Source organism: Cherax quadricarinatus, chromosome 6 (genome assembly GCF_038502225.1).
Source record: "Cherax quadricarinatus isolate ZL_2023a chromosome 6, ASM3850222v1, whole genome shotgun sequence".
Classification (NCBI taxonomy): domain Eukaryota; kingdom Metazoa; phylum Arthropoda; class Malacostraca; order Decapoda; family Parastacidae; genus Cherax; species Cherax quadricarinatus.
The window spans coordinates 55,144,304-55,167,605 of NC_091297.1; positions in this window are offsets into that span (position 1 = coordinate 55,144,304).

Genomic DNA, 23,302 nt, shown 5'->3' on the forward strand with positions numbered 1-23,302 from the left:
AAGAGGCTTCACCATCACATACAAGAGGCACCACCAAGACATACAAGAGTCATCACCAACACATACAGGAGGCACCACCAACACATACAAGAGGCATCACCAACTCATACAAGAGGCTTCACCATCACATACAAGCGGCATCACCAACACATACAAGAGGCTTCACCAACACATACAAGAGGCATCACCAACACATACAAAAGGCTTCACCATCACATACAAGCGGCATCAAAAACACATACAAGAGGCTTCCCCAACACATACAAGAGGCTTCACCAACACATACAAGAGGCTTCACCAACACATAAAACAGGCTTCACCAACACATACAAGAGGCTTCTCCAACACATACAAGAGGCATCACCATCACATACAAGAGGCATCACCAACACATACAAGAGGCATCACCAACACATACAAGAGGCATCACGAACACATACAAGAGGCATCACCAACACATACAAGAGGCATCACCAACACATACAAGAGGCATCATCAACACATACAAGAAGCTTCACCAGCACATACAAGAGGCTTACCATCACATACAAGAGGCTTCACCATCACATACAAAAGGATTCACCATCACATACAAGAGGCTTCACCAACACATACAAGAGGCTTCACCATCACATAAAAGAGGCTTCACCAACACATACAAGAGGCTTCACCAACACATAAAAGAGGCTTCACGATCACATACAAGAGGCATCACCAACACATACAAGAGGCATCACCAACACATACAAGAGGCTTCACCAACACATACAAGAGGCTTCACCATCACATAAAGTGGCTTCAGCATCACGTAAAGTGGCTTCACCAACTCATTCAAGAGGCATCACCAACACATACAAGAGGCATCACCAACACATACAAGCGGCTTCACCATCACATAAAGTGGCTTCACCATCACATAAAGTGGCTTCACCAACACATAAAGTGGCTTCACCAACACATAAAGTGGCTTCACCAACACATAAAGTGGCTTCACCATCACATACAAGAGGCTTCACCAACACATACAAGAGGCTTCACCATCACATACAAGAGGCATCACCAACACATACAAGAGGCATCACCATCGCATAAAGTGGCTTCACCATCACATAAAGTGGCTTCACCAACACATAAAGTGGCTTCACCAACACATAAAGTGGCTTCACCAACACATAAAGTGGCTTCACCATCAGATACAAGAGGCATCACCATCACATACAAGAGGCATCACGAACACATACAAGAGGCTTCCCCAACACATACAAGAGGCATCACCAACACATACAAGAGGCATCACCAACACATACAAGAGGCTTCACCAACACATACAAGAGGCTTCAGCTTCACATAAAGTGGCTTCACTATCACATACAAGAGGCTTCACCAACACATACAAGAGGCTTCACCAACACATACAAGAGGCTTCACCATCACATAAAGTGGCTTCACCAACACATACAAGAGGCTTCACCAACACATACAAGAGGCTTCACCAACACATACAAGAGACTTCATCAACACATTCAAGAGGCTTCATCAACACATACAAGAGGCTTCACCATCACATACAAGAGGCTTCACCAACACATACAAGTGGCTTCACCATCACATACAAGAGGCTTCACCAACATATACAAGTGGCTTCACCATCACATACAAGAGGTTTCATCAACACATACAAGAGGCTTCACCATCACATGCAAAAGGCTTCACCAACACATACAAGTGGCTTCACCATCACATACAAGAGGCTTCACCAACACATACAAGAAGAATCACCAACACATAGAAGAAGCATCACCAACACATACAAGAGGCATCACCAACACATACAAGAGGCATCACCAACACATACAAGAAGCATCACCATCACATTCAAGAGGCATCACCAACACATACAAGAGGCATCACCAACACATACAAGAGGCTTCACCAACACATACAAGAGGCTTCACCATTACATACAAGAGGCATCACCATCACATACAAGAGGCATCACCAACACATACAAGAGTCATCACCATGACATACAAGAGGCATCACCAACACATACAAGAGGCATCACCAACACATACAAGAGGCTTCACGATCACATACAAGAGGCATCACCAACACATACAAGAAGCATCACCAGCACATACAAGAGGCTTCACCATCACATACAAGAGGCATCACGAACATATACAAGAGTCATCACCATCACATACAAGAGGCATCACCAACGCATACAAGAGACATCACCAACACATACAAGAAGCTTCACCAACACATACAAGAGGCTTCACCATCACATACAAGAGGCATCACCATCACATACAAGAGGCATCACCAACACATACAAGAGTCATCACCATCACATACAAGAGGCATCACCAACACATACAAGAGGCATCACCAACACGTACAAGAGGCTTCACCATCACATACAAGAGGCAACACCAACACATACAAGAGGCATCACCAACACATACAAGAGGATTCACCATCACATACAAGAGGCTTCACCATCACATACAAGAGGCATCACCATCACATACAAGAGGCATCACCAACACATACAAGAGGCATCACCATCACATACAAGATGCATCACCAACACATACAAGAGGCTTCACCATCACATACAAGAGGCATCACCATCACATACAAGAGGCTTCACCATCACATACAAGAGGCATCACCAACACATAGAAGCGGCATCACCGACACATACAAGAGGCATCACCAACACATACAAGTGGCATCACCAACACATACAAGAGGCATCACCAACACATACAATAGGCTTCACCAACACATACAAGAGGCATCACCAACACATACAAGAGGCATCACCATCGCATACAAGAGGCATCACCAACACATAAAAGAGGCTTCACTAACAAATACAAGAGGCTTCACCAACACATACAAGAGGCTTCACCAACACATACAAGAGGCATCACCATCACATACAAGAGGCATCATCAACACATACAAGAGGCTTAACCAACACATACAAGAGGCTTCACCAACACATACAAGAGGCTTCACCATCACATAGAAGAGGCATCACCATCACATACAAGAGGCTTCACCAACACATACAAGAGGCTTCACCAACACATACAAGAGGTATCACCATCACATACAAGAGGCATCACCAACACATACAAGAGGCTTCACCAACACATAGAAGAGGCCTCACCAACACATACAAGAGGCTTCACCATCGCATGCATGAGGCATCACCATCACATACACGAGGCTTCACCAACACATACAAGAGGCTTCACCAACACATACAAGAGGCTTCACCATCACATACAAGAGGCATCACCATCACATACAAGAGGCTTCACCAACACATACAAAAGGCTTCACCAACACATACAAGAGGCTTCACAAACACATACAAGAGGCTTCACCAACACATACAAGAGGCATCACCAACACATACAAGAGGCATCACCAACACATACAAGAGGCATTACCAACACATACAAGAGGCATCAACAACACATACAAGAGGCTTCACCAACACATACAAGAGACATCACCATCACATACAAGAGGCATCACCAACACATACAAGAGGCATCACCAACACATACAAGAGGCATCACCAACACATGCAAGAGGCATCACCAACACATACAAGAAGCTTCACCAACACATACAACAGGCTTACCATCACATACAACAGGCTTCACCATCACATACAAGAGGCTTCACCATCACATACAAGAGGCTTCACCATCACATACAAGAGACATCACCAACACATACAAGAAGCTTCACCAACACATACAAGAGGCTTACCATCACATACGAGAAGCTTCACCAACACCTAAAAGAGGCTTCACCATCACATACAAGAGGCATCACCAAGACATACAAGAGGCATCACCAACACATACAAGAGGCTTCACCAACACATACAAGAGGCATCACCAACACATACAAGAGGCATCATCAACACATACAAGAGGCATCACCAACACATACAAGAGGCATCACCAACACATACAAGAGGCATCACCAACACATACAAGTGGCTTCACCATCACATACAAGAGGCATCACCATCACATACAAGAGGCATCACCAACACATACAAGAGGCATCACCAACACATACAAGAGGCTTCACCATCACATACAAGAGGCATCACCAACACATACAAGAGGCTTCACCATCACATACAAGAGGCTTCACCAACACATACAAGAGGCCTCCCCGTCACATATAAGATACATCACCAACACATACAAGACGCTTCACCATCACATACAAGAGGCTTCACCAAGACATACAAGAGGCATCACCAACACATACAAGAGGCATCACCATCACATACAAGAGGCTTCACCATCACATACAAGAGGCTTCACCATCACATACAAGAGGCTTCACCATCACATACAAGAGGCTTCACCATCACATACAAGAGGCATCACCATCACATACAAGAGGCTTCACAATCACATGCAAGAGGCATCACCAACACATACAAGAGGCATCACCAACACATACAAGAGGCATCACCATCACATACAAGAGGCATCACCATCACATACAAGAGGCTTCACCATCACATACAAGAGGCATCACTAACACATACAAGAGGCATCACCAACACATACAAGAGGCTTCACCAACACATACAAGAGGCTTCACCAACACATACAAGAGGCATCACCAACACATACAAGAGGCATCACCAACACATACAATAGGCATCATCAACACATACAAGAGGCTTCACAAACACATACAAGAGGCTTCACCAACACATACAAGAGGCATCACCAACACATAAAAGAGGCTTCACCATCACATACAAGCGGCATCACCAACACATACAAGAGGCTTCACCAACACATACAAGAGGCATCACCAACACATACAAGAGGCTTCACGATCACATACAAAGCATCACCATCACATACAAGCGGCATCACCAACACATACAAGAGGCTTCACCAACACATACAAGAGGCTTCACCAACACATACAAGAGGCTTCACCAACACATACAAGAGGCTTCACCAACACATACAAGAGGCTTCACCAACACATACAAGAGGCTTCGCCAACACATACAAGAGGCATCACCAACACATACAAGAGGCTTCACCATCACATTCAAGCGGCATCACCATCACATACAAGAGGCATCACCAACACATACAAGAGGCATCAATAACACATACAAGAGGCATCACCGACACATACAAGAGGCTTCACCATCACATTCAAGCGGCATCACCAATACATACAAGAGGCTTCAATAACACATACAAGAGGCTTCACCAACACATACAAGAGGCTTCACCAACACATACAAGAGGCTTCACCAACACATACAAGAGGCTTCACCAACACATACAAGAGGCTTCACCAACACATACAAGAGGAATCACCATCACATACAAGAGGCATCACCAACACATACAAGACGCATCAATAACACATACAAGAGGCATCATCGACACATACAAGAGGCATCACCAACACATACAAGAGGCATCACCAACACATACAAGAGGCATCACCAACACATACAAGAGGCATCACCAACACATACAAGAGGCATCACCAACACATACAAGCGGCTTCACCATCACATAAAGTGGCTTCAGCATAACATAAAGTGGCTTCACCAACACATAAAGTGGCTTCACCAACTCATACAAGAGGCATCACCAACACATACAAGAGGCATCACCAACACATACAAGCGGCTTCACCATCACATAAAGTGGCTTCACCAACACATAAAGTGGCTTCACCAACACATAAAGTGGCTTCACCAACACATAAAGTGACTTCACCATCACATACAAGAGGCTTCACCATCACATACAAGAGGCTTCACCAACACATACAAGAGGCTTCACCATCACATACAAGAGGCTTCACCAACACATACAAGAGGCATAACCATCACATACAAGAGGCTTCACCATCGCATACAAGTGGCTTCACCAACACATACAAGAGGCATAACCATCACATACAAGAGGCATCACCATCACATTCAAGAGGCATCACCAACACATACAAGAGGCATCACCAACACATACAAGAGGCATCACCAACACATACAAGAGGCTTCACCAACACATACAAGAGGCTTCACCAACACATACAAGAGGCATCACCAACACATACAAGAGGCATCACCAACACATAAAAGAGGCATCATCAACACATACAAGAGGCTTCACAAACACATACAAGAGGCTTCACCAACACATACAAGAGGCATCACCAACACATACAAGAGGCTTTACCATCACATACAAGCGGCATCACCAACACATACAAGAGGCTTCACCAACACATACAAGAGGCATCACCAACACATACAAGAGGCTTCACCATCACATTCAAGCGGCATCACCAACACATACAAGAGGCTTCACCAACACATACAAGAGGCTTCACCAACACATACAAGAGGCTTCACCAACACATACAAGAGGCTTCACCAACACATACAAGAGGCTTCACCAACAAATACTAGAGGAATCACCATCACATACAAGAGGCATCACCAACACATACAAGAGGCATCAATAACACATACAAGAGGCATCACCAACACATACAAGAGGCATCACCAACACATACAAGAGGCATCACCAACACATACAAGAGGCATCACCAACACATACAAGAGGCATCACCAACACATACAAGAGGCATCACCAACACATACAAGAGGCATCACCAACACATACAAGAGGCATCACCAACACATACAAGCGGCTTCACCATCACATAAAGTGGCTTCAGCATCACATAAAGTGGCTTCACCAACACATGAAAGAAGCTTCACCAACACATACTAGTGGTTTCACCAACACATACAAGTGGCTTCACCAACACATACAAGAGGCTTCACCAACACATACAAGAGGCATCACCAACACATACAAGAGGAATCACCAACACATACAAGAGGCATCACCAACACATACAAGCGGAATCACCAACACATACAAGAGGCATCACCAACACATACAAGAGGCTTCACCATCACATACAAGCGGCATCACCAACACATACAAGAGGCATCACCAATGCATACAAGCGGCATCACCAACACATACATGATGCATCACCAACACATACAAGAGGCATCACCAACACATACAAGAGGCATCACCAACACATACACGAGGCTTCACCAACACATACAAGAGGCTTCACCAACACATACAAGAGGCATCACCAACACATACAAGAGGCATCACCAACACATAAAAGAGGCATCATCAACACATACAAGAGGCTTCACAAACACATACAAGAGGCTTCACCAACACATACAAGAGGCATCACCAACACATACAAGAGGCTTTACCATCACATACAAGCGGCATCACCAACACATACAAGAGGCTTCACCAACACATACAAGAGGCATCACCAACACATACAAGAGGCTTCACCATCACATTCAAGCGGCATCACCAACACATACAAGAGGCTTCACCAACACATACAAGAGGCTTCACCAACACATACAAGAGGCTTCACCAACACATACAAGAGGCTTCACCAACACATACAAGAGGCTTCACCAACAAATACTAGAGGAATCACCATCACATACAAGAGGCATCACCAACACATACAAGAGGCATCAATAACACATACAAGAGGCATCACCAACACATACAAGAGGCATCACCAACACATACAAGAGGCATCACCAACACATACAAGAGGCATCACCAACACATACAAGAGGCATCACCAACACATACAAGAGGCATCACCAACACATACAAGCGGCTTCACCATCACATAAAGTGGCTTCAGCATCACATAAAGTGGCTTCACCAACACATGAAAGAAGCTTCACCAACACATACTAGTGGTTTCACCAACACATACAAGTGGCTTCACCAACACATACAAGAGGCTTCACCAACACATACAAGAGGCATCACCAACACATACAAGAGGCATCACCAACACATACAAGAGGCATCACCAACACATACAAGCGGCATCACCAACACATACAAGAGGCATCACCAACACATACAAGAGGCTTCACCATCACATACAAGCGGCATCACCAACACATACAAGAGGCATCACCAACGCATACAAGCGGCATCACCAACACATACATGATGCATCACCAACACATACAAGAGGCATCACCAACACATACAAGAGGCATCACCAACACATACAAGAGGCATCACCAACACATACAAGAGGCATCACCAACACATACAAGAGGCATCACCAACACATACAAGAGGCATCACCAACACATACAAGAGGTATCACCAACACATACAAGAGGCTTCACCATCACATACAAGCGGCATCACCAACACATACAAGAGGCTTCACCAACACATACAAGAGGCAACACCAACACATACAAAAGGCTTCACCATCACATTCAAGCGGCATCACCAACACATACAGAAGGCTTCACCAACACATACAAGAGGCTTCACCAACACATACAAGAGGCTTCACCAACACATACAAGAGGCTTCACCAACACATACAAGAGGCTTCACCAACACATACAAGAGGAATCACCATCACATACAAGAGGCATCACCAACACATACAAGAGGCATCAATAACACATACAAGAGGCATCACCGACACATACAAGAGGCATCACCAACACATACAAGAGGCATCACCAACACATACAAGAGGCATCACCAACACATACAAGAGGCATCACCAACACATACAAGAGACATCACCAACACATACAAGCGGCTTCACCATCACATAAAGTGGCTTCAGCATCACATAAAGTGGCTTCACCAACACATAAAGTGGCTTCACCGACTCATACAAGAGGCATCACCAACACATACAAGAGGCATCACCAACACATACAAGCGGCTTCACCATCACATAAAGTGGCTTCACCATCACATAAAGTGGCTTCACCAACACATAAAGTGGCTTCACCAACACATAAAGTGGCTTCACCAACACATAAAGTGGCTTCACCATCACAAACAAGAGGCTTCACCAACACATACAAGAGGCTTCACCAACACATACAAGAGGCATCACCATCACATACAAGAGGCATCACCATCACATACAAGAGGCATCACCAACACATACAAGAGGCATCACCAACACATACAAGAGGCATCACCAACACATACAAGAGGCTTCACCAACACATAAAAGAGGCTTCACCAACACATACAAGAGGCATCAACAACACATACAAGAGGCATCACCAACACGTACAAAAGGCTTCACCAACACTTACAAGATTCATCACCAACACATACAAGAGGCATCACCAACACATACAAGAGGCATCACCAACACATACAAGAGGCATCACCAGCACATACAAGAGGCATCACCATCACATACAAGAGGCATCACCAACACATACAAGAGGCATCACCAACACATACAAGAGGCATCACCAACACATAGAAGAGGCTTCACCAACACATACAAGAGGCTTCACCAACACATACAAGAGGCATCACCAACACATACAAGAGGCATCACCAACACATACAAGAGGCTTCAGCAACACATACAAGAGGCTTCACCATCACATAAAGTGGCTTCACCATCACATACAAGAGGCTTCACCAACACATACAAGAGGCTTGACCAACACATACAAGAGGCTTCACTATCACATAAAGTGGCTTCACCAACACATAAAAGAGGCTTCACCAACACATACAAGAGGCTTCAGCAACACATACAAGAGGCTTCACCATCACATAAAGTGGCTTCACCATCACATACAAGAGGCTTCACCAACACATACAAGAGGCTTCACCAACACATACAAGAGGCTTCACCAACACATACAAGAGGCTTCACCATCACATACAAGAGGCATCACCATCACATACAAGAGGCTTCACCAACACATACAAGAGGCTTCACCAACACATACAAGAGGCTTCACCAACACATACAAGAGGCTTCAACATCACATACAAGAGGCATCACCATCACATACAAGAGGCATCACCATCACATACAAGAGGCATCACCAACACATACAAGAGGCATCACATTCACATAAAAGAGGCTTCACCAACACATACAAGAGGCATCACCAACACATACAAGAGGCTTCACCATCACATTCAAGCGGCATCACCAACACATACAGAAGGCTTCACCAACACATACAAGAGGCTTCACAAACACATACAAGAGGCTTCACCAACACATACAAGAGGCTTCACCAACACATACAGGAGGCTTCACCAACACATACAAGAGGAATCACGATCACATACAAGAGGCGTCACCAACACATACAAGAGGCATCAATAACACATACAAGAGGCTTCACCGACACATACAAGAGGCATCACCAACACATACAAGAGGCATCACCAACACATACAAGAGGCATCACCAACACATACAAGAGGCATCACCAACACATACAAGAGGCATCACCAACACATACAAGCGGCTTCACCATCACATAAAGTGGCTTCAGCATCACATAAAGTGACTTCACCAACACATAAAGTGGCTTCACCAACTCATACAAGAGGCATCACCAACACATACAAGAGGCATCACCAACACATACAAGCGGCTTCACCATCACATAAAGTGGCTTCACCATCACATAAAGTGGCTTCACCAACACATAAAGTGGCTTCACCAACACATAAAGTGGCTTCACCAACACATAAAGTGGCTTCACCATCACATACAAGAGGCTTCACCAACACATACAAGAGGCTTCACCAACACATACAAGAGGCATCACCAACACATACAAGAGGCATCACCATCACATACAAGAGGCTTCACCATCACATACAAGAGGCTTCACCAACACATACAAGAGGCATAACCATCACATACAAGAGGCATCACCATCACATACAAGAGGCATCACCAACACATACAAGAGGCATCACCAACACATACAAGAGGCATCACCAACACATACAAGAGGCTTCACCAACACATACAAGAGGCTTCACCAACACATACAAGAGGCATCACCAACACATACAAGAGGCATCACCAACACATACAATAGGCATCATCAACACATACAAGAGGCTTCACAAACACATACAAGAGGCTTCACCAACACATACAAGAGGCATCACCAACACATAAAAGAGGCTTCACCATCACATACAAGCGGCATCACCAACACATACAAGAGGCTTCACCAACACATACAAGAGGCATCACCAACACATACAAGAGGCTTCACTATCACATTCAAGCGGCATCACCAACACATACAAGAGGCTTCACCAACACATACAAGAGGCATCACCAACACATACAAGAGGCTTCACCATCACATTCAAGCGGCATCACCATCACATACAAGAGGCATCACCAACACATACAAGAGGCATCAATAACACATACAAGAGGCATCACCGACACATACAAGAGGCTTCACCATCACATTCAAGCGGCATCACCAACACATACAAGAGGCTTCAATAACACATACAAGAGGCTTCACCAACACATACAAGAGGCTTCACCAACACATACAAGAGGCTTCACCAACACATACAAGAGGCTTCACCAACACATACAAGAGGCTTCACCAACACATACAAGAGGAATCACCATCACATACAAGAGGCATCACCAACACATACAAGACGCATCAATAACACATACAAGAGGCATCATCGACACATACAAGAGGCATCACCAACACATACAAGAGGCATCACCAACACATACAAGAGGCATCACCAACACATACAAGAGGCATCACCAACACATACAAGAGGCATCACCAACACATACAAGCGGCTTCACCAGCACATAAAGTGGCTTCAGCATAACATAAAGTGGCTTCACCAACACATAAAGTGGCTTCACCAACTCATACAAGAGGCATCACCAACACATACAAGAGGCATCACCAACACATACAAGCGGCTTCACCATCACATAAAGTGGCTTCACCAACACATAAAGTGGCTTCACCAACACATAAAGTGGCTTCACCAACACATAAAGTGGCTTCACCATCACATACAAGAGGCTTCACCATCACATACAAGAGGCTTCACCAACACATACAAGAGGCATCACCAACACATACAAGAGGCATCACCATCACATACAAGAGGCTTCACCATCGCATACAAGAGGCTTCACCAACACATACAAGAGGCATAACCATCACATACAAGAGGCATCACCATCACATTCAAGAGGCATCACCAACACATACAAGAGGCATCACCAACACATACAAGAGGCATCACCAACACATACAAGAGGCTTCACCAACACATACAAGAGGCTTCACCAACACATACAAGAGGCATCACCAACACATACAAGAGGCATCACCAACACATAAAAGAGGCATCATCAACACATACAAGAGGCTTCACAAACACATACAAGAGGCTTCACCAACACATACAAGAGGCATCACCAACACATACAAGAGGCTTTACCATCACATGCAAGCGGCATCACCAACACATACAAGAGGCTTCACCAACACATACAAGAGGCATCACCAACACATACAAGAGGCTTCACCATCACATTCAAGCGGCATCACCAACACATACAAGAGGCTTCACCAACACATACAAGAGGCTTCACCAACACATACAAGAGGCTTCACCAACACATACAAGAGGCTTCACCAACACATACAAGAGGCTTCACCAACAAATACTAGAGGAATCACCATCACATACAAGAGGCATCACCAACACATACAAGAGGCATCAATAACACATACAAGAGGCATCACCAACACATACAAGAGGCATCACCAACACATACAAGAGGCATCACCAACACATACAAGAGGCATCACCAACACATACAAGAGGCATCACCAACACATACAAGAGGCATCACCAACACATACAAGCGGCTTCACCATCACATAAAGTGGCTTCAGCATCACATAAAGTGGCTTCACCAACACATGAAAGAAGCTTCACCAACACATACTAGTGGTTTCACCAACACATACAAGTGGCTTCACCAACACATACAAGAGGCTTCACCAACACATACAAGAGGCATCACCAACACATACAAGAGGCATCACAAACACATACAAGAGGCATCACCAACACATACAAGCGGAATCACCAACACATACAAGAGGCATCACCAACACATACAAGAGGCTTCACCATCACATAGAAGCGGCATCACCAACACATACAAGAGGCATCACCAACGCATACAAGCGGCATCACCAACACATACATGATGCATCACCAACACATACAAGAGGCATCACCAACACATACAAGAGGCATCACCAACACATACAAGAGGCATCACCAACACATACAAGAGGCATCACCAACACATACAAGAGGCATCACCAACACATACAAGAGGCATCACCAACACATACATCACCAACACATACAAGAGGCTTCACCATCACATACAAGGCATCACCATCACCAACACATACAAGAGGCATCACCAACACATACAAGAGGCATCACCAACACATACAAGAGGCATCACCAACACATACAAGAGGCATCACCAACACATACAAGAGGCATCACCAACACATACAAGAGGTATCACCAACACATACAAGAGGCATCACCCACACATACAAGAGGCATCACCATCACCATCACACATCACCAACACATACAAAACACATACAAGAGGCTTCACCAACACATACAAGAGGTATCACCAACACATACAATAGGCTTCACCATCACATTCAAGCGGCATCACCAACACATACAGAAGGCTTCACCAACACATACAAGAGGCTTCACCAACACATACAAGAGGCTTCACCAACACATACAAGAGGCTTCACCAACACATACAAGAGGCTTCACCAACACATACAAGAGGAATCACCATCACATACAAGAGGCATCACCAACACATACAAGAGGCATCAATAACACATACAAGAGGCATCACCGACACATACAAGAGGCATCACCAACACATACAAGAGGCATCACCAACACATACAAGAGGCATCACCAACACATACAAGAGGCATCACCAACACATACAAGAGACATCACCAACACATACAAGCGGCTTCACCATCACATAAAGTGGCTTCAGCATCACATAAAGTGGCTTCACCAACACATAAAGTGGCTTCACCGACTCATACAAGAGGCATCACCAACACATACAAGAGGCATCACCAACACATACAAGCGGCTTCACCATCACATAAAGTGGCTTCACCATCACATAAAGTGGCTTCACCACACATAAAGTGGCTTCACCAACACATAAAGTGGCTTCACCAACACATAAAGTGGCTTCACCATCACAAACAAGAGGCTTCACCAACACATACAAGAGGCTTCACCAACACATACAAGAGGCATCACCATCACATACAAGAGGCATCACCATCACATACAAGAGGCATCACCAACACATACAAGAGGCATCACCAACACATACAAGAGGCATCACCAACACATACAAGAGGCTTCACCAACACATAAAAGAGGCTTCACCAACACATACAAGAGGCATCACCAACACATACAAGAGGCATCACCAACACATACAAGAGGCTTCACCAACACTTACAAGATTCATCACCAACACATACAAGAGGCATCACCAACACATACAAGAGGCATCACCAACACATACAAGAGGCATCACCAGCACATACAAGAGGCATCACCATCACATACAAGAGGCATCACCAACACATACAAGAGGCATCACCAACACATACAAGAGGCATCACCAACACATACAAGAGGTTTCACCAACACATACAAGAGGCTTCACCAACACATACAAGAGGCATCACCAACACATACAAGAGGCATCACCAACACATACAAGAGGCTTCAGCAACACATACAAGAGGCTTCACCATCACATAAAGTGGCTTCACCATCACATACAAGAGGCTTCACCAACACATACAAGAGGCTTGACCAACACATACAAGAGGCTTCACTATCACATAAAGTGGCTTCACCAACACATAAAAGAGGCTTCACCAACACATACAAGAGGCTTCAGCAACACATACAAGAGGCTTCACCATCACATAAAGTGGCTTCACCATCACATACAAGAGGCTTCACCAACACATACAAGAGGCTTCACCAACACATACAAGAGGCTTCACCAACACATACAAGAGGCTTCACCATCACATACAAGAGGCATCACCATCACATACAAGAGGCTTCACCAACACATACAAGAGGCTTCACCAACACATACAAGAGGCTTCACCAACACATACAAGAGGCTTCAACATCACATACAAGAGGCATCACCATCACATACAAGAGGCATCACCATCACATACAAGAGGCATCACCAACACATACAAGAGGCATCACCATCACATAAAAGAGGCTTCACCAACACATACAAGAGGCATCACCAACACATACAAGAGGCTTCACCATCACATTCAAGCGGCATCACCAAGACATACAGAAGGCTTCACCAACACATACAAGAGGCTTCACAAACACATACAAGAGGCTTCACCAACACATACAAGAGGCTTCACCAACACATACAGGAGGCTTCACCAACACATACAAGAGGAATCACGATCACATACAAGAGGCATCACCAACACATACAAGAGGCATCAATAACACATACAAGAGGCTTCACCGACACATACAAGAGGCATCACCAACACATACAAGAGGCATCACCATTACATACATCCAACACATACAAGAGGCTTCACCAACACATAAAAGAGGCTTCACAACACATACAAGAGGCATCACCAACACATACAAGAGGCATCACCAACACATACAAGAGACTTCACCAACACGGCTTCACCATCACATAAAGTGGCTTCAGCATCACATAAAGTGGCTTCACCAACACATAAAGTGGCTTCACCAACTCATACAAGAGGCATCACCAACACATACAAGAGGCATCACCAACACATACAAGCGGCTTCACCATCACATAAAGTGGCTTCACCATCACATAAAGTGGCTTCACCAACACATAAAGTGGCTTCACCAACACATAAAGTGGCTTCACCAACACATAAAGTGGCTTCACCATCACATACAAGAGGCTTCACCAACACATACAAGAGGCTTCACCAACACATACAAGAGGCATCACCAACACATACAAGAGGCATCACCATCACATACAAGAGGCTTCACCATCACATACAAGAGGCTTCACCAACACATACAAGAGGCATAACCATCACATACAAGAGGCATCACCATCACATACAAGAGGCATCACCAACACATACAAGAGGCATCACCAACACATACAAGAGGCATCACCAACACATACAAGAGGCTTCACCAACACATACAAGAGGCTTCACCAACACATACAAGAGGCATCACCAACACATACAAGAGGCATCACCAACACATACAATAGGCATCATCAACACATACAAGAGGCTTCACAAACACATACAAGAGGCTTCACCAACACATACAAGAGGCATCACCAACACATAAAAGAGGCTTCACCATCACATACAAGCGGCATCACCAACACATACAAGAGGCTTCACCAACACATACAAGAGGCATCACCAACACATACAAGAGGCTTCACTATCACATTCAAGCGGCATCACCAACACATACAAGAGGCTTCACCAACACATACAAGAGGCTTCACCAACACATACAAGAGGCTTCACCAACACATACAAGAGGCTTCACCAACACATACAAGAGGCTTCACCAACACATACAAGAGGCATCACCAACACATACAAGAGGCATGACCGATCACATACAAGAGGCTTCACCATCACATTACAAGAGGCATCACAAACACATACAAGAGGCTTCAATAACACATACAAGAGGCTTCACCAACACATACAAGAGGCTTCACCAACACATACAAGAGGCTTCACCAACACATACAAGAGGCTTCACCAACACATACAAGAGGCTTCACCAACACATACAAGAGGAATCACCATCACATACAAGAGGCATCACCAACACATACAAGACGCATCAATAACACATACAAGAGGCATCATCGACACATACAAGAGGCATCACCAACACATACAAGAGGCATCACCAACACATACAAGAGGCATCACCAACACATACAAGAGGCATCACCAACACATACAAGAGGCATCACCAACACATACAAGCGGCTTCACCATCACATAAAGTGGCTTCAGCATAACATAAAGTGGCTTCACCAACACATAAAGTGGCTTCACCAACTCATACAAGAGGCATCACCAACACATACAAGAGGCATCACCAACACATACAAGCGGCTTCACCATCACATAAAGTGGCTTCACCAACACATAAAGTGGCTTCACCAACACATAAAGTGGCTTCACCAACACATAAAGTGGCTTCACCATCACATACAAGAGGCTTCACCATCACATACAAGAGGCTTCACCAACACATACAAGAGGCATCACCAACACATACAAGAGGCATCACCATCACATACAAGAGGCTTCACCATCGCATACAAGTGGCTTCACCAACACATACAAGAGGCATAACCATCACATACAAGAGGCATCACCATCACATTCAAGAGGCATCACCAACACATACAAGAGGCATCACCAACACATACAAGAGGCATCACCAACACATACAAGAGGCTTCACCAACACATACAAGAGGCTTCACCAACACATACAAGAGGCATCACCAACACATACAAGAGGCATCACCAACACATAAAAGAGGCATCATCAACACATACAAGAGGCTTCACAAACACATACAAGAGGCTTCACCAACACATACAAGAGGCATCACCAACACATACAAGAGGCTTTACCATCACATACAAGCGGCATCACCAACACATACAAGAGGCTTCACCAACACATACAAGAGGCATCACCAACACATACAAGAGGCTTCACCATCACATTCAAGCGGCATCACCAACACATACAAGAGGCTTCACCAACACATACAAGAGGCTTCACCAACACATACAAGAGGCTTCACCAACACATACAAGAGGCTTCACCAACACATACAAGAGGCTTCACCAACAAATACTAGAGGAATCACCATCACATACAAGAGGCATCACCAACACATACAAGAGGCATCAATAACACATACAAGAGGCATCACCAACACATACAAGAGGCATCACCAACACATACAAGAGGCATCACCAACACATACAAGAGGCATCACCAACACATACAAGAGGCATCACCAACACATACAAGAGGCATCACCAACACATACAAGCGGCTTCACCATCACATAAAGTGGCTTCAGCATCACATAAAGTGGCTTCACCAACACATGAAAGAAGCTTCACCAACACATACTAGTGGTTTCACCAACACATACAAGTGGCTTCACCAACACATACAAGAGGCTTCACCAACACATACAAGAGGCATCACCAACACATACAAGAGGCATCACCAACACATACAAGAGGCATCACCAACACATACAAGCGGAATCACCAACACATACAAGAGGCATCACCAACACATACAAGAGGCTTCACCATCACATAGAAGCGGCATCACCAACACATACAAGAGGCATCACCAACGCATACAAGCGGCATCACCAACACATACATGATGCATCACCAACACATACAAGAGGCATCACCAACACATACAAGAGGCATCACCAACACATACAAGAGGCATCACCAACACATACAAGAGGCATCACCAACACATACAAGAGGCATCACCAACACATACAAGAGGCATCACCAACACATACAAGAGGTATCACCAACACATACAAGAGGCTTCACCATCACATACAAGCGGCATCACCAACACATACAAGAGGCTTCACCAACACATACAAGAGGCAACACCAACACATACAAAAGGCTTCACCATCACATTCAAGCGGCATCACCAACACATACAGAAGGCTTCACCAACACATACAAGAGGCTTCACCAACACATACAAGAGGCTTCACCAACACATACAAGAGGCTTCACCAACACATACAAGAGGCTTCACCAACACATACAAGAGGAATCACCATCACATACAAGAGGCATCACCAACACATACAAGAGGCATCAATAACACATACAAGAGGCATCACCGACACATACAAGAGGCATCACCAACACATACAAGAGGCATCACCAACACATACAAGAGGCATCACCAACACATACAAGAGGCATCACCAACACATACAAGAGACATCACCAACACATACAAGCGGCTTCACCATCACATAAAGTGGCTTCAGCATCACATAAAGTGGCTTCACCAACACATAAAGTGGCTTCACCGACTCATACAAGAGGCATCACCAACACATACAAGAGGCATCACCAACACATACAAGCGGCTTCACCATCACATAAAGTGGCTTCACCATCACATAAAGTGGCTTCACCAACACATAAAGTGGCTTCACCAACACATAAAGTGGCTTCACCAACACATAAAGTGGCTTCACCATCACAAACAAGAGGCTTCACCAACACATACAAGAGGCTTCACCAACACATACAAGAGGCATCACCATCACATACAAGAGGCATCACCATCACATACAAGAGGCATCACCAACACATACAAGAGGCATCACCAACACATACAAGAGGCATCACCAACACATACAAGAGGCTTCACCAACACATAAAAGAGGCTTCACCAACACATACAAGAGGCATCACCAACACATACAAGAGGCATCACCAACACATACAAGAGGCTTCACCAACACTTACAAGATTCATCACCAACACATACAAGAGGCATCACCAACACATACAAGAGGCATCACCAACACATACAAGAGGCATCACCAGCACATACAAGAGGCATCACCATCACATACAAGAGGCATCACCAACACAAACAAGAGGCATCACCAACACATACAAGAGGCATCACCAACACATACAAGAGGCTTCACCAACACATACAAGAGGCTTCACCAACACATACAAGAGGCATCACCAACACATACAAGAGGCATCACCAACACATACAAGAGGCTTCAGCAACACATACAAGAGGCTTCACCATCACATAAAGTGGCTTCACCATCACATACAAGAGGCTTCACCAACACATACAAGAGGCTTGACCAACACATACAAGAGGCTTCACTATCACATAAAGTGGCTTCACCAACACATAAAAGAGGCTTCACCAACACATACAAGAGGCTTCAGCAACACATACAAGAGGCTTCACCATCACATAAAGTGGCTTCACCATCACATACAAGAGGCTTCACCAACACATACAAGAGGCTTCACCAACACATACAAGAGGCTTCACCAACACATACAAGAGGCTTCACCATCACATACAAGAGGCATCACCATCACATACAAGAGGCTTCACCAACACATACAAGAGGCTTCACCAACACATACAAGAGGCTTCACCAACACATACAAGAGGCTTCAACATCACATACAAGAGGCATCACCATCACATACAAGAGGCATCACCATCACATACAAGAGGCATCACCAACACATACAAGAGGCATCACCATCACATAAAAGAGGCTTCACCAACACATACAAGAGGCATCACCAACACATACAAGAGGCATCACCAACACATACAAGAGGCATCACCAACACATACAAGAGGCTTCACCATCACATATAAGAGGCATCACAAACACATACAAGAGGCATCACCAACACATACAAGACGCTTCAATATCACATACAACAGGCATCACCATCACATACAAGAGGCATCACCAACACATACAAGAGTCATCACCATCACATACAAGAGGCATCACCAACACATACAAGAGGCATCACCAACACATACAAGAGGCTTCACCATCACATACAAGAGGAATCACCAACACATACAAGAGGCATCACCATCACATACAAGAGGTATCAGCAACACATACAAGAGTAATCACCAAGAGGCTTCACCAACACATAAAAGAGGCTTCACAATCACATACAAGAGGCATCACCAACACATACAAGAGGCATCATCAACACATACAAGAGACTTCACCAACACATAAAAGAGGCTTCACCATCACATAAAGTGGCTTCAGCATCACATAAAGTGGCTTCACCAACACATAAAGTGGCTTTACCAACTCATACAAGAGGCATCACCAACACATGCAAGAGGCATCACCAACACATACAAGCGGCTTCACCATCACATAAAGTGGCTTCACCATCACATAAAGTGGCTTCACCAACACATAAAGTGGCTTCACCAACACATAAAGTGGCTTCATCAACACATAAAGTGGCTTCACCATCACATACAAAAGGCTTCACCATCACATACAAGAGGCTTCACCAACACATATAAGAGGCATCACCAACACATACAAGAGGCATCACCATCACATAAAGTGGCTTCACAATCACATAAAGTGGCTTCACCAACACATAAAGTGGCTTCACCAACACATAAAGTGGCTTCACTAACACATAAAGTGGATTCACCATCACATACAAGAGGCATCACCATCATATACAAGATGCATCAAGAAAACATACAAGAGGCTTCACCAACACATACAAGAGGCATCACCAACACATACAAGAGGCATCACCAACACATACAAGAGGCTTCACCAACACATACAAGAGGCTTCACCATCACATAAAGAGGCTTCACCATCACATACAAGAGGCTTCACCAACACATACAAGAGGCTTCACCAACACATACAAGAGGCTTCACCATCACATAAAGTGGCTTCACCGACACATACAAGAGGCTTCACCATCACATACAAGAGGCTTCACCAACACATTCAAGATGCATCACCATCACATACAAGAGGCATCACCAACACATACAAGAGGCTTCACCATCACATACAAGAGGCTTCACCAAGACATACAAGAGGCTTCAACAACACATACAAGAGGCATCACCATCACATACAAGAGGCTTCACCATCACATACAAGAGGCTTCACGATCACATACAAGAGGCTTCAATATCACATACAAGAGGAATCCCCAACACATACAAGAGTCATCACCATCACATACAAGAGGCATCACCAACACATACAAGAGGCTTCACCATCACATACTAGAGGCATCACCAACACATACAAGAGGATTCACCATCACATACAAGAGGCATCACCAACACATATAAGAGGCATCACCATCACATACAAGAGGCATCACCAACACATACAAGAGGCTTCACCATCACATAAAGTGGCTTCACCATCACATACAAGAGGATTCACCATCGCATACAAGAGGCATCACCAACACATACAAGAGTCATCACCATCACATACAAGAGGCATCACCAACACATACTAGAGGCTTCACCATCACATACTAGAGGCATCACCAACACATAAAAGAGGATTCACCATCACACACAAGGGGTACCACCATCACACACAAGGGGCATCACCATCACAATATCAGGGGCATCACCATCACACATCAGGGGCATCACCATCACACACAAGGGGCATCACCATCACATACAAGAGGCAACACATACAAGCGGCTTCACCATCACATAAAGTGGCTTCACCATCACATAAAGTGGCTTCACCAACACATAAAGTGGCTTCACCAACACATAAAGTGGCTTCACCAACACATAAAGTGGCTTCACCATCACATACAAGAGGCTTCACCAACACATACTAGAGGCTTCACCAACACATATAAGAGGCATCACCAACACATACAAGAGGCATCACCATCACATAAAGTGGCTTCACCATCACATAAAGTGGCTTCACCAACACATAAAGTGGCTTCACCAACACATAATGTGGCTTCACCAACACATACAAGAGGCTTCACCATCACATAAAGTGGCTTCACCATCACATACAAGAGGATTCACCATCGCATACAAGAGGCATCACCAACACATACAAGAGTCATCACCATCACATACAAGAGGCATCACCAACACATACAAGAGGCTTCACCATCACATACTAGAGGCATCACCAACACATAAAAGAGGATTCACCATCACATACAAGAGGCATCACCAACACATACAAGAGGCATCACCAACATATACAAGAGGCTTCACCAACACATACAAGAGGCATCACCATCACATAAAGTGGCTTCAGCATCACATAAAGTGGCTTCACCAACACATAAAGTGGCTTCACCAACTCATACAAGAGGCATCACCAACACATACAAAAGGCATCACCAACACATACAAGCGGCTTCACCATCACATAAAGTGGCTTCACCATCACATAAAGTGGCTTCACCAACACATAAAGTGGCTTCACCAACACATAAAGTGGCTTCACCAACACATAAAGTGGCTTCACCATCACATACAAGAGGC